A 13,596-nucleotide genomic window follows, 5' to 3' on the forward strand; every position below is an offset into this window, starting at 1 on the left:
AAACAATTGTGTCTTATTATAGAATGGGAGTATGTTGTAATAATGGATGGGGAGCCAATTTTTAAACCAGATTAGTTCTGGGGTTTACCAAGTATTAATATTCTGTTTTCAGTAACACCTTACTTAACATTCAAGTCACTAGGCCTACACACATTTGACTTGGGTAGCTGCCTGATATTCCTACAGTTTATTTTTACTGTTGGACACTGAGCGACATTAATGAGGAAGCTGGGGGGTTAAGTGGTTTGCTCGAGGCCAGCTCTGTGGCATTTTGGGGATCAGGAACCCCTTTTATACTCTGTTACTCATGAAAGCAATAGGCAGGGATTTGAAGCAGTGAAACGTACTCTTTCAAAATTGCTTTTTCAAACTCTATCACTGCCTGAAGCTTCACAACTTTATTGTATGTGATTGTGTTTGTGTCTTTGTGGCTGACAGAGACAGACAGAATTTTTTTTTCTTTAGCCTGCATGACTCATCTGACATGGGAATTCACGTCTGGTTTTGCCTTATTAGATTGTTGTAATTTAATTACTGGCATTGAATGACCTTGTTATGAACTGGAGACATGGTTGACAACACTGAATGAATCAACAAAACATGACCAAACACAAATGACCAAGAATGCAGGAGACTCAGTTTACAACAGAATACATCAATAAGCACTATTTATCAATCATTTATTTTGTGTACCCTAAAACACAGCGAAATCGTGTTTGAGAAATTCTGCTGTATATGAAAATGAGCTTCTTTTCTCGACCTGTAACAAAACATGAAATGTTTTTGACAACTCCAACCTAGCCAAATGCGATTTGGAGCAAACCTCTCTCATCATATAAAACTGCACTGCACAGACGCTGTCATGTTATATTAGCATGGTTAACTACCTACAGCTGTCACGATACACATATTTTGTTTGTCAGTAATTCAATAAGAACGACAGCACCATTTTGGGGAGTGAAAGAAATGTTTTTTGTGATAGTTTAGACTTGTTGATGAAGCTCCAGTAGGCTGGTTAAATGTAAAGTAGTAGTAGTAGTAGTAAACATTTACTGTGTCCAACATTGTATTCAGTGGGATTTCAGGGCAACAAACACTTGATCTGATCTCATGTCCATGTACAATTTATCTCTGCGTCCGTCTCCTATATAGACCTGCGCTGGTCATAGGATCTTAATCTCCTTGGTTATGTAACTCGTGCACCACAAAGGATAAGGGATTATATTAACAGCGCAGGCACACATCATGAGAGAGTGCATGTTTGACAGGACAGCTAATGTGGTAGCTATGGTCAGTGGGGAGAAGTCAAAGGGTGAATTTGTATATGAAATTAGAGACAGTGGTGTTTATTTTGTTTTATGGTGTTTAGCTTTTGCTTCTTGACTCGCATAGCTTTCAGAAGCACTCAATATTGTCAGTGCATTCAGAGTGGACATTATACTGACACATATGGTACATATGTGTCATACTTTAGATATAGTGCCATACACTGAAGAATTGCATATGTTCCATAACCGCATCGTTTTAGCATTTCCCATGTGAATTGACGGAGCTACAGGAGCTGTGGCTCGGTGAGGTCAATTAGTGCACTTGGGTTGTTTCGTGTCAGGCCACTGAACTCTGATTACACACCAAGATTTCTCTAATTTCAACTATCTAACTGTCTGTTGCATTTTAATAGACTTGAGTTGCTGTGCGGTAGCGTGTTGAATGTTTGATAGGCCTGCTTCACTCGGCTGGCTTTGCTAATCATGTTGCGTCACAGAGGTGATTTTAGATAATGCACTCCTTCCACTTCCTGCAAAATTTCAGGGTTTTGTGATTTAAAAAACAAAGTCTTTTGAATTGTATGTTTAGCATATCAAAAGACTTTTTATATTAGAGATTAGATTTGGCATACCTTACATTATTGCTGACTGATTTTCAAACTATACCTCAAGTTAATACAGTCCATAGGTGACTCGGCTGGGGACCGGAGGTTCGCTGGTTCGAGTCCCTGTGTTGACCATGAATGGAGCGTGGACTGGTGGCTCCAGAGGTGCCATCTTATCTCCTGGTCACTGCCGATGTACTGTTGAGCAAGGCACCGAACCCCCAACTGCTCGGGGCGCCGGTCCACTGAAAGCCCCCTAAAAGCTGTGTTTGCTTCAATTGTGGCTACTGACCGCAAATGTGTTAATCCAAGAAAGGGTCAGATACACTTTATCCATATACTGTATATCTGTCAATGTTCAACTACTGTTTTACTCTCAAACACAATGTATTGATTCTGAAAACCATACCTTGTGAATAAACAGCTTTTGTGCAAATTGGTCATTCTAAAAACTGTTCAATGGCATTAATGTAAAGTGCTTTGTAGTTATTGGACTAAAGCATGCAACCATAACTCCTTGACACGATGGCTGTTTATAGCTTCACAGGATTGCAGAGAATAGTTTTTTTTTTTTAAAAACAGACGTTCATGGATTTGAGTGGCAGGATCAAAAGCTCAGACAGTCAGACAAGATGAATACCATACATATGCATGAAAACTAATTTGAATACTGTTTATGGATGTTTCATATTGCATACTTTTTATTGATAAAGGCCCTACTTATTTACATACACTGTGCCTGTAAGCATTTCAAACAACTGTGTCTCTGACAGCACAGGAACTGGGATGTGAAATAATAGGTTTGTTGCAGCGGATTTTAAAAACACTTTCACTTTTCGATAATGTGTTGCTAAAACACCCATAAAACGAAAGGCGGACTATAGTACAGTCATTAGTGAGTCCATTAAATCCTTAATTATGCGATCCTGCAGTGGTGTCTACATTCCAATGCACTCACATTTTTTACTGTAGTTGTTTGGTTCTATTTGGGCTCATCTCTCTCGCTGCCCATTCCTCCATACACCTCTCGCTAATTAATGGCGTGAGTCACAGTATTAATTGGACTGTTCAGGTTTCATGCTTGTTTGGTGGTTTGTGTTATTCACAGTGATTATATTTGTTAAGATTTCACCTTGGGGAGGAGAAGAGATGCATATTTGATTTTGTTAAGGGTTTTAACCGAATTATGTCTAGTCACACTTAATATAAACAGTTCAGAGCTGATACTCAACTGTATTCGGGCAAGCTTTAGTTGAAACGTCACCAGTAAATAAACCACTCGCTGTTTGATATGGTACTATTCCACGTGGAACAACACACCACCACCAAAGAAATCTGAAGCCTCCACTGCAGAGCGGACTGTAAGAACAGAGAAACGCTCCATCTCTGACGGGATTTTTTTACGTTCTATGTGGGAAATCCATGTTGTACAAAATATTAATCATATATGAGTAAGTTTTACATACTCTTACAAGTGTCTGGATCGAGACTTTAATCAACATAAAAATAACTTTTTTAATGAAGGTATCTTCCAAGTCACAAATGTTGATACTGCATAACGCTTACTGGTAATGCATTGTACTTGTTTAGTACAGTAACTGCTTGTTACAACTAAAGTGCAATTAACTGCATTTTTCTGACAGTATGTTAAACTTTTTTGTAACTGTAACTTTGATCACTTCATAAATCAAATTCAATCATGGGTTAAAATGATAGGGTTTGAACATGTCCTTGAAGTAGTTAAGATGATACTAAAAGTTAAACTCTGCTGATATAACTGTCCTAAATTAACTGAATTTTATGAGTACACGATGTCATTTTTTTTTTTTTCATATTCCTCCTTTAATTGATTTAACAGGTGAAACGTTTTCCTTCAGTTATGCCAGCAATGTGACTAGTCAGCTGTCAGACTTTCCTCTGGCTGTTAGCCATGCTCACCAGTACTCCAGTGGGTGTTGCCCACCGTAGCTCCATAACTCTGTGACATGAGTGCCAGATAATGCTGACACACACACACACACACACGCACACAAAGCTTGATGTTTTGGTAGCGCATTGACTGTTATGGTGCTGTAATGCTGCTTGTGTGCAGACTCACTGCACTCTGTAAAGCCGCTGGCTTTCTTTTATTTCCCTGCAGAACAAATGACTTCCAAGAAATTACAGATTGCTTACTGGGATTAAAGGAAATGTAGTTTGGATTTCGAAAGGATTTTGATTCCTGCAGACACAGCACAAATAAATACACACTTTCTCATTAACACACATACAAGTGTACAACCACTCACACACACAGTTACACCCACCACATATTACATTTATTAGCCTCTAATCTTTTGTCATAATCTAATGTTCTCCCTCTATGTGGTTAGTTTGCATAGAAGATGAGGAACCGTACTACCCATTAAACAGCCATCTTTTTTATAGATGATGATTCAAATTTAATGTGGGTAATTAGGACATCATTATCATTTTTTTTTGTCATTCTAACATGCTTTGGTTCCAAAGTTATTTTTCAAACAAATTCCCACCATTTTCTAAATCTGCCAACTCAATAAATGAAGGTGCCATTAAACAGTTTCATTACTTGCTAGATGTGATACTTACTGTATCCTGTTGAAACAGGATGATGGGGTGGGACACACAAAAAAAATATTTGTTTAAAGTCGGACAGAAACGCTCAAAAAACGTTCAGAAAGTTTTAAACTCTAGTTTATTACAACTTGGATCTTACTCCTGTAGTTTTGGCCATCACTTTTATCGGTAATACCAACATTTCACTGATGTAAAGAGCTGAGATCTCATAACACAACATCCTTGTTAAAACAAACCCTAGCAGTGATATGACCAGACGGGAAGTAAACAAATACAAAAATGATGAGGAAAAGACAAAGGACGAAATTGTTACCCATACTGGCTTTGTGAACACGCATCACAGTTTGCAGATATACTGGGTCAACCTGGTATAGATAATTTGGCTAAACTTAGCTTCTTCACAAGTGTCTGATCATCTGATTGCCTGTAGTTTTTGCTCCATTAGACTGCATTATAGCAATGTTGTCGTGCTCCCAGATCTCAACAATTACTCTGGAGAATACAATATCACCACCAATTTCCCAGAAAAGACCTAGAAAATTGAATTCTGTTTAATGAACCATTTGTAGATTTGTTATCATCTACTGGTTATCAGAAATTAAGATACCTGGGTTGCTATGTGAATTTATAGTTGAGTTAACCAAGATGGTAAAGGCCCATATGGCAGATGAATGCTCAACCTTTTAAAATGATGACTTGGCTGCTGGTAAATCAAACACCCACCCTCGGCTGTTGCCAAATGGTCCATCGCCTCTCGTTGAGTCACAGTGTGCAGGCTGGAATTTGCTGAGGCTGGTTTTTTCTTACAGCTTTATATCTTTATGTCAGCATTGGTGTGACCATGGACACATAAAAAAATGATTGTTGTCCTGTTTCAGATGCTCTGTAATATCATTATTTGTATTTTGTTCAAATGGCTGATATTGTGAATGTGCAGACAATTCACTTTTCACTTTCATACATACACTACTCCATCTCATGAGCTCAGGAAACAGCCACTTCATAAAGATGCCCACAACAATCTTTGACATTCTGGGCTCCAAATGGCAGCAAGAAGTAAAAGGTTGAAATGTGTTTGAATTGAAGAAATATTCCAGAATTATGTGAGCCAATCCCACACAGTCATCTTATAGTTACTAACCTACCTGCCTACCTATCAGAGTCAAACATGTTTTATTCAGTAGTAAAACCAGGCACCTGAAGTTCATTCGAGTAAATAGGAAGAATTCAAAGCATCTGAGCCGACCGTCTTTGCCCTTCACAAATCACTTTAGATAAGACATTTTTTAGAGAAAAGTCCTGCCTGCAGCAGCTTAGAATCGAAGTTCAAGGGCTGAACAGCTCCATTAAAGGCAGTAAAAAACCTTTATGGCCTTACATGGAGCTAAAGACAAAAGGTGACGGTATGTAAGGTTGACTGGGAAGTGGGAACTTATATAATACTGGCGTGTTACTTTTTGTGTACATGCTACGCAATTTTACAAGCAATATCTTGGTACATTATTAGTTTGTACTAGTTGTTTATTGACTTTCCAGAAAATATGCTCTATCCTGATATACTGTATGTGGTTGGCAAGATATGAAATGACCTATAGATAGGATAGACGATTTTGTCCATATCGCCCAGCCCTAGGGGAAAACAACCCATTGGGCAGAGTTAGCCTAGTGTCGGTGCTATATTTGAGTTTTGAGTGACTTGTTTATTACATCATTGCTAATTTTGTTCATTTTCAGTGATTACAGAAAAAAAGACTGCATCCAATCTCAAAATAGTTCATTAAAGGTGGATACTGAAGAAAGAATGTTACAGTTCTTACAGGGTCTTATGACTGAATGTAGTCTTCTTGTTTGTATCTTTGTTGTATACACTGAATTTCTTTCACCTTCTGCAACATGAACAGGGATTTTGATTTAAAGGATTGACTCTCTCTCTCATAAATTGTGTGCTCAAAGTGTTATTGAAGAATTTTTTAACTTCATCCCAGGATGTGATTGGCAGATTTTGACATGAGTGGGCTCGATCAGCCAACCACTGATCTTTTTTAAGGTTTCTTCTATCCCCCGCCATTCTTGTCACATCTGTCATTTGCAAACCTCCCACGATGAAAGGCTTTGTTTAGAACAGATATCGGAACCTTTTGAAGGAGTTACCAACGTTGTTCAGAGAGTGCAGTTCGCTTGCACTCGGTGCACAGTATTTTAATTAGAGCCATTAACTGCGGCAGAAACATTCAGCCTGAGCCTGCTGTTGCTGTTCCAACCCAAAACTGAATGGCCACTAAGACTAGGTGTGGGTGTCAAATTAACATTTTAATTTACATACCACTATATTAAGGCATTACGCTAAAGCAAAAAGGACACACTGGCTTGCACTGTCTGTAGGGATCTCAATCTGAAGACAATAATTGTCAGTGTATAAGAATGTATTTAATTTTTAATATCTTTCTTTTCAAATTTGTATATAGTTATTTGTCATCAAAAGCAAATTTATACATCCATCCATTCATCCATCTTCAACCGCTTACCCCTATCGATGTCGCGTGGTGCTGGAGCCGATCCCAGCTGACATTGGGCGCAAAGCGGGGTATCACTGTCATCATTCATATTTTAAGATGCTACGAATTATATCCAACTATGAAAAAACACATAGTACAGAGGGACATTGCTATGGAGACCATTCACAATCTCTTCTCATTTTATTGATGTAAACTGGTTTCAGTAGTTGTAAGTTTCAGCTCGTCTCATTACAAATCTTTGGTCTGAACTGGGTTTAACACTTATTATTGTTAGGATCATTAATCATTAATCATTATCTAAAATGTCAACAAATAGTCAAAATTAAACATCACAGTTCACCAGAGGCTAAGCTGACGTCTTAAAATGTCTGTTTGTTTTGTTTGACCGACAGTTACCAAAATTAGGCAGCAACTCGTCACAACTGAGAAGCTGGCACCAGAAAATGTCTGACATTTTTGCTTAAAAAATGACTGAAAGGATCGATCAGTTATCAAAATAATTTCATATAAATTTTCTGTCAAACGATCAATAGTCATATTTCAGCTTTAAATCAAACTTTTTTTTTTTTCATCACAATTGTCTTTATTCAATGTATTTTTGGGGAGAAAACTGCTATACAAGGAAATCTTAAATTGCTTACTTCGGCACTATCTGGTTTAAGTGGAATAATTTACATTTCACTATATAACATTTAAATACATCATAGTTCTTTTCCAAAAGCAATTCATTTCTTGATAAAGTGATAAATGTGATGTAGAGAAAATCAAAATAGCTGACTAGAGTACAATTGACTGTTCCCCAGAATCAAAAACAGGTCCAACGCTGAGATGTTTTTTGTTGATCAGAGGTCAACTCCAGATTATTCCATACCTCAGATCCCTGTCTCAACTCATCCGTCTTGCCAAAACGTAACATCCCAGGAGTGTGGTATTTTGATGAACCGCTTCTCTGCTGCAGTCACAAATCACAGTCAAGGCTGCAGAATATGTGGTACCACGGCTTAACTGAGTCATCATGTTTTTACAGGCCATGTTCTGCTTATCAGCCTGAAAACCTGTGTGTGTTCCCTGAAAGCACGCTAATCTCCCCGGGTGATTACATTGACCCATGCCATTGATTACACACCGTCTAGGCTAGAATGTCATTGGAACACAGGCAGTGACCAATTTTTGCATCCTGGCAGCACTCTGCTCAACCAGCGCCATTTATCATCTCCACTGCTTTCTGCAGTGAGGAAAATAGGTTCTGACTGTTTCTGTGGAAGCAGATGTGGACCTGTTTCATTATGAGTTAGGTCAGAATGGGAGACATTTCTTTTTTTTTTTTAAAGAAAATGTTTTTTCCCTCTGGGTATGCAGGGAGGGTTTTTTTTTTGAGCGACAAAGCAATTGTTAAAGGAATGAGAGAGCTGCTGCTACATTAACCTCTGCTATCAATTTTTCTTTCTGTTGACTTCTGGCTGTCACAACAGCTGTTGAGAGGTTGAGCATTGTTGAGCCCCACAGTATACTGCATGGTGGCTCTAGTTTGACACCCATCCTTTCTTTTCCCCCCTGCTATTGTTCTCTCTGAGCGGGCCAGTTGGGCCAAATAACTGGAGGCAATAACAATAGAGAGGGAAGATGCTGAATACTAACTCTAATCTCCTCTCGGTGCCCTCTGCTCATCGTTGAGGGAGAACAAATAAATCCCATCTTCAGATATAAAGGCAGACAGCTGGAGGCTGATGTCTTTGCCTTGCTCTGTCACTGGCCTGCTTAACCTAGCAACCACTTGAAAATTGTCAAAGTAGTGGGACAAAATATCCATGAGACAATTTTAGGGATTTTATGAGTTAAATTGGTTAGGGGGGTAGATGATGATTGATCCTTCCTTAAAAAAAAAAATGTATTTGTTATTCTGGTTAAAAGCGTAAAAGTCTAATATTTGCCTTGACGTAAAAAGCAAACTAATTTGTGTATTCTGCTGTATATTCTGTGTTATAATATGTATATGTAGTTTATGTATATTCAGCTAAAAGCATTTTTTTCCAACCTTAAGTGCACCCTCCCTTCCATAAAAAGCCCTGTGCACTTGAAACATGTCTGAGAAAATTGTCCTCATCCACTTCCAATCAAAGACTCAATGTTAGATTACTTACAGTTCCCATTTTAAATTAAATTACATTCATAGTGTCAAATCAAAACAGAAGTTATTGCAGGACACTGCAGGAAGTTATTGCAGTAGGTACAGATCACAATCTGTGGTATAAATACCAAAGGTCTGTGATGACATATTGAACGTGGCACTGCACCTTACATCATGACAGCTCAAGTACACATCCCAGGGTTTTTGGGTGGATTTTAACACCATGATATCAGAGCTCCTACAGGTCAAGCTTCAGCAGCTGACCCTGCCTGCCTGCAGCTGTGAAATATTGAGCTGTCAAGAAGGAGACATCACATAGTAAGACTGAGAAGCACACGCCAAAGACCCTGAACTCAGGGCTGTGGGTTTTCTCATTCCACTCAAATAAAGATTTCTGTCAAACTGCATATCCTTGCAGATGACACAGTGTTGTTCAGACTGAAACGAGAGGGCAGTTTGAGCTGCTTGTATAGTGGTGCAGCCACAAGTTTATTTATATAGCTCAACATCCTCAAAGCAATTTCAGTCAAAAGCAACTGGACTCGGTTATTTGTCTAGGAAGACGTTTCCACTTACACCTCAAGGAGAAAGCCCACTCCTTTGATGACAACAATGTCCAAATCTTGCACAGAGAGGACAGATGGTTTGAAAGAGGAGTATAAGAAACCATGAACTGATGAAGCCTCTTGGATGAGAGGTGAAACGTCTTCCTAGACAAATAACCAAGTCCAGTTGCTTTTGACTGAAATTGCTTTGAGGATAACGATTACCTGGACGAATGAGAACATTCACAGGCTTATAGCTCAACATCTTATCTATGTGTCAGAGGGCTTTACAATCTGTACAGAAATGATATAGACCAGATATGAACAGCCTCTGTGCTTAATCTTTAAAAACCAAAAAGTTATATTAATCTTTCACAGAAAACAGCTGCTTTTACTATACTTATGTAAAGCTCTGCTCATAATGTCTATGCTACATAAATGTTGACCCTGGCACAGCTATGATGCAATGACGTAACTTGTTTTGAAGGTTATGTAACTTAATTTGTAGTTTACAATATTACATATATCACACGATCAAATGTTGGATGGAATTTATGAATAGTTTCCTCATGTTGAGTCACACATCTAAGTAGTAGTAGGCGATACCATAGATTTATTAGCTTGTAATTAGCAGGATATTAACGCATGTTTTTTATTTAACCCAGTAAAATGCAGTAATACATCATTAATGAGGAAAACATTTACGTTCTCTAAATGTTGCTATCCTTTATTATTATTTCAGGAGATAATAGTGCTGGTTCCTCCTGTCAAAGTTTATAACTACAGTTTTTAGTTTCATTTCTAGTCACAAGATGTGTGCTGCAGTGAAATTACTGCACACGGAAACGTTTACAATCAGCATAATCATTATTGAAATTGTTTTAAAAAACACTCATACATTAGAATGGGTACAGTCAGATTTGGATGGCACGAGAGCCGATCCATGCATATGTGAACTGCAAATGGGTTATTCAAACTGCAGATCTCTTTCCTGATTTGGATGAAAATATTAAACGTTAACACACACCAGTCTCAGTATTGTATTTATATTTCTACCTTTACTGTGTTGCTCTATCACTTCTGCATACCTTTTTCTAATTCATTAGTATTTTGGATCTGAAATCAGCTCTGAAACAATTATGCAATTGGTCTATTGACAAAATTAAAACCGTCTTTGTTATTTAGTCATTTGCCACGCAAAAAAAAGTAAAATGTCCCAGATGTCAACACTGCATTTTATACACTGAATTTAGCATCTGAATTTGGCCTGTTAATTTTTTTTCTTTGAATTTATAGCATTGCATTTCATACATTGTATTTTGCTTCTGAATTTGGCATATTGAATTTTTTTCGTGGAATTTTTTAATGTTGAATTTTTTTTGCCTTGAATTCTTGAACCTTGAAAAATAAAGAGTTAAATTCAGTCAAAACATTCAGATACATATTTTCAATGCATAAATATTCAGTGCTAGAAATTCAATAGCTTTTTAATTTCAAAATCCGATGAGATATTTACTTCCATACCACGAGGCACTTAAATTGAGAATGAGAAGTTGATAATGAAAAAAAAAGTGTTCACTGCCTCACCACTGAGTTTTTCATGTTTCGCATTTCTGAAATGTCATGGCAGTTACTCTGGGATCCTATGAGCTTTCTCTCTAGTTTAAAATGAATATCCTGTTTGGCTCTGTGCCCAGGAGTTACTTTGGGATGTGACCCGTACTATTAATTCATTGTATTGCCTCCCTTAGTAATGACAGCAGGTGAATTGAGCCAGTTTTTTTTGCACAGCAGACACAGTGATTTACTGTACATTTTGGCACAAGATTCATCATCACAAATTTTGGTTTCTAGTTTTAAAAAAAGGCTCAAAGCGGCTCAATACTATATAGCCTTGATGAATGGCTATATCGATGAGTAAGATAGGTTTTTCTTACTCTAAATTGTTTCTTTTTTGATCTTAGTATTTTAAAAAACAGATTTTTTTCTTCCTCGTCACCCTGGATGCTCCACATCTGGTAAATTGTCTTTTGACGAACAACAACAATTCATTATCCATTTAATTGAGTCTATTGATATCCAAACAAAAAGAATGAGTCTGTGACAAAGGGTTTTTACCGAAGCACTCAACAGAGATATTTTGTTCAGTACTTTGGCAAATTTCATTCAACATGGGCTAGCACCACTGCAATTCAGGATGTAAAATCAAAGTAAATGCCCAACTGAACAAATGTCAACGTATATGGTGAAATATAGTCTGAAAAGGAGCTGTGTTAAAGGGGGTAGGGTATTTCTTTTCTATTCTTGTATATCAGTAGGGTAGCTCACTGGCACAGCTGTTCTTAATAACCGTCATTAATGACAACCAAAGGACATGCTTTGATGTGCCAGCTAAAATAGGGAAGAAGAAGACTGCAAACTAGTAAACATGGATATAAACAATGTCACGTTTTAAATACTCTAAAAATGGGTTCTGCAAATGTTTCATGATGAAATGTTGTAAGACCTCAAGGATACACACAATGATTTTTGGTTAGTAACACTGAATGTCAGTTAGACTGCAAGCCTAGTGTGCTCGGGACCCATTTTTCCCCGTGCAAGTGAACATAACTTTGTTTACAAGAAAACTGTACAGGGCCAGTTTAAAGTAAGAGATTCATCTTGTTCATTCAATAAATGTCTTTTTTCTTTTGGGCAACACTAATGACATGGCTCAAAGGATGGCAATGCTGTGCTGTTTGTTGGTCGGTCCAACACTTTGGCCCAGACTGAAATATCTCAACAGATGGTTTGTGAATATTTTTACAGGCATAAATGGACCCCAGAGAATTTGTTCTTATTCTCTCTGAAAATGTTGATTCTGAGTGAAATTTCTGGATAACTACATTATAGAATAAATTACCATTCAATTTCGGGGAACTTTTTTCTGCAAGAATGTGCAAATTATGACAGTGTAGCTCTTTTGCAGGGATGGACCTTGCAGTTCAATAGTCACTAGCTGGATTGCTTAATATCCCTTTTTTAAAGCTGCTCTCAACATTAAAAATAAAGTCTCCTGAGTGATGAAAATGTACTCATAATGTGTAGACTGAAGATACAGGTATTTCCCTGCTGTAAACAGAATACATTTAGGCCCCAAGTCCAATATTGTCCATAAAAAAAGAATATATATAGCAAACTACATTGATGAATATTAAGACTAAGACTTTTTTTCAACCTTCTTCAAACTTGAGCTTTACTTGGTAAAAATTGCAACCGCTTTCAAGGATCAATGACAGCATCTGAAACCTCCTGCAGTAACTCTCAACGGCTTTCTGCTCAATAATTCAACAACAAGCGTAGCCTGTGTGGGCATTCGCTGTGAAAGGGAGCGCATGACCTCCAGCACAGCAGGAAAAGGTATACTGCAAGGGGTTACTGTGTGTAGAAAATTGATATTAAGTTGATTTGCCCTTTAGTGCCTATTTATGGTGTTTTTATTTGCCGGGCCTTGAGAATATTCAAAAGAAGACACATTCAACCACATAATACAGTTTTAATGTAGGAAAAGTTCCTCATTATGCTTTAGTGTAAAATCAGTCATACTAATAATAAATAATATAACACTTTACAACTCCTTATGTGGTCAAATTTTCTTTTTATGGAAAGGTTTAAACTGTCAGCCACAGAAAGCCACCTTGTAACCTTCAATAATTTTATGAAGCATGTTACTTTCTGTATAAATTGCTGTTAGTGTCCAAGATTAGAAAATTACAATCATAACCAGTCAAGGGCAAAACAAGTGACACTTGCCTTGTTATGCAATCTAATAAAATTCAGTCAATGTTGTGAAAAGCCACATAGTAGCAATGTCATAGCTGCTTCATGATTAGATAGCCAAGACATGCAAATGAGTCCAAGCAAAGACCTTTCAAACGGCAGACATTTTGAATCGTCATA

General features: G+C 37.5%; 1 protein-coding gene across 1 annotated transcript in view; it reads left to right on the forward strand.

The window, feature by feature from the left end:
- pde1cb (phosphodiesterase 1C, calmodulin-dependent b) overlaps positions 1–13,596 on the forward strand; it is a gene marked incomplete at both ends in the record, with an annotated part of 87,915 nt that overhangs the window by 50,882 nt on the left and 23,437 nt on the right. The gene's annotated exons all lie outside the window — the stretch shown is intronic.

This window comes from Echiichthys vipera (assembly GCF_963691815.1).
Source record: "Echiichthys vipera genome assembly, chromosome: 15".
Lineage (NCBI taxonomy): Eukaryota > Metazoa > Chordata > Actinopteri > Perciformes > Trachinidae > Echiichthys > Echiichthys vipera.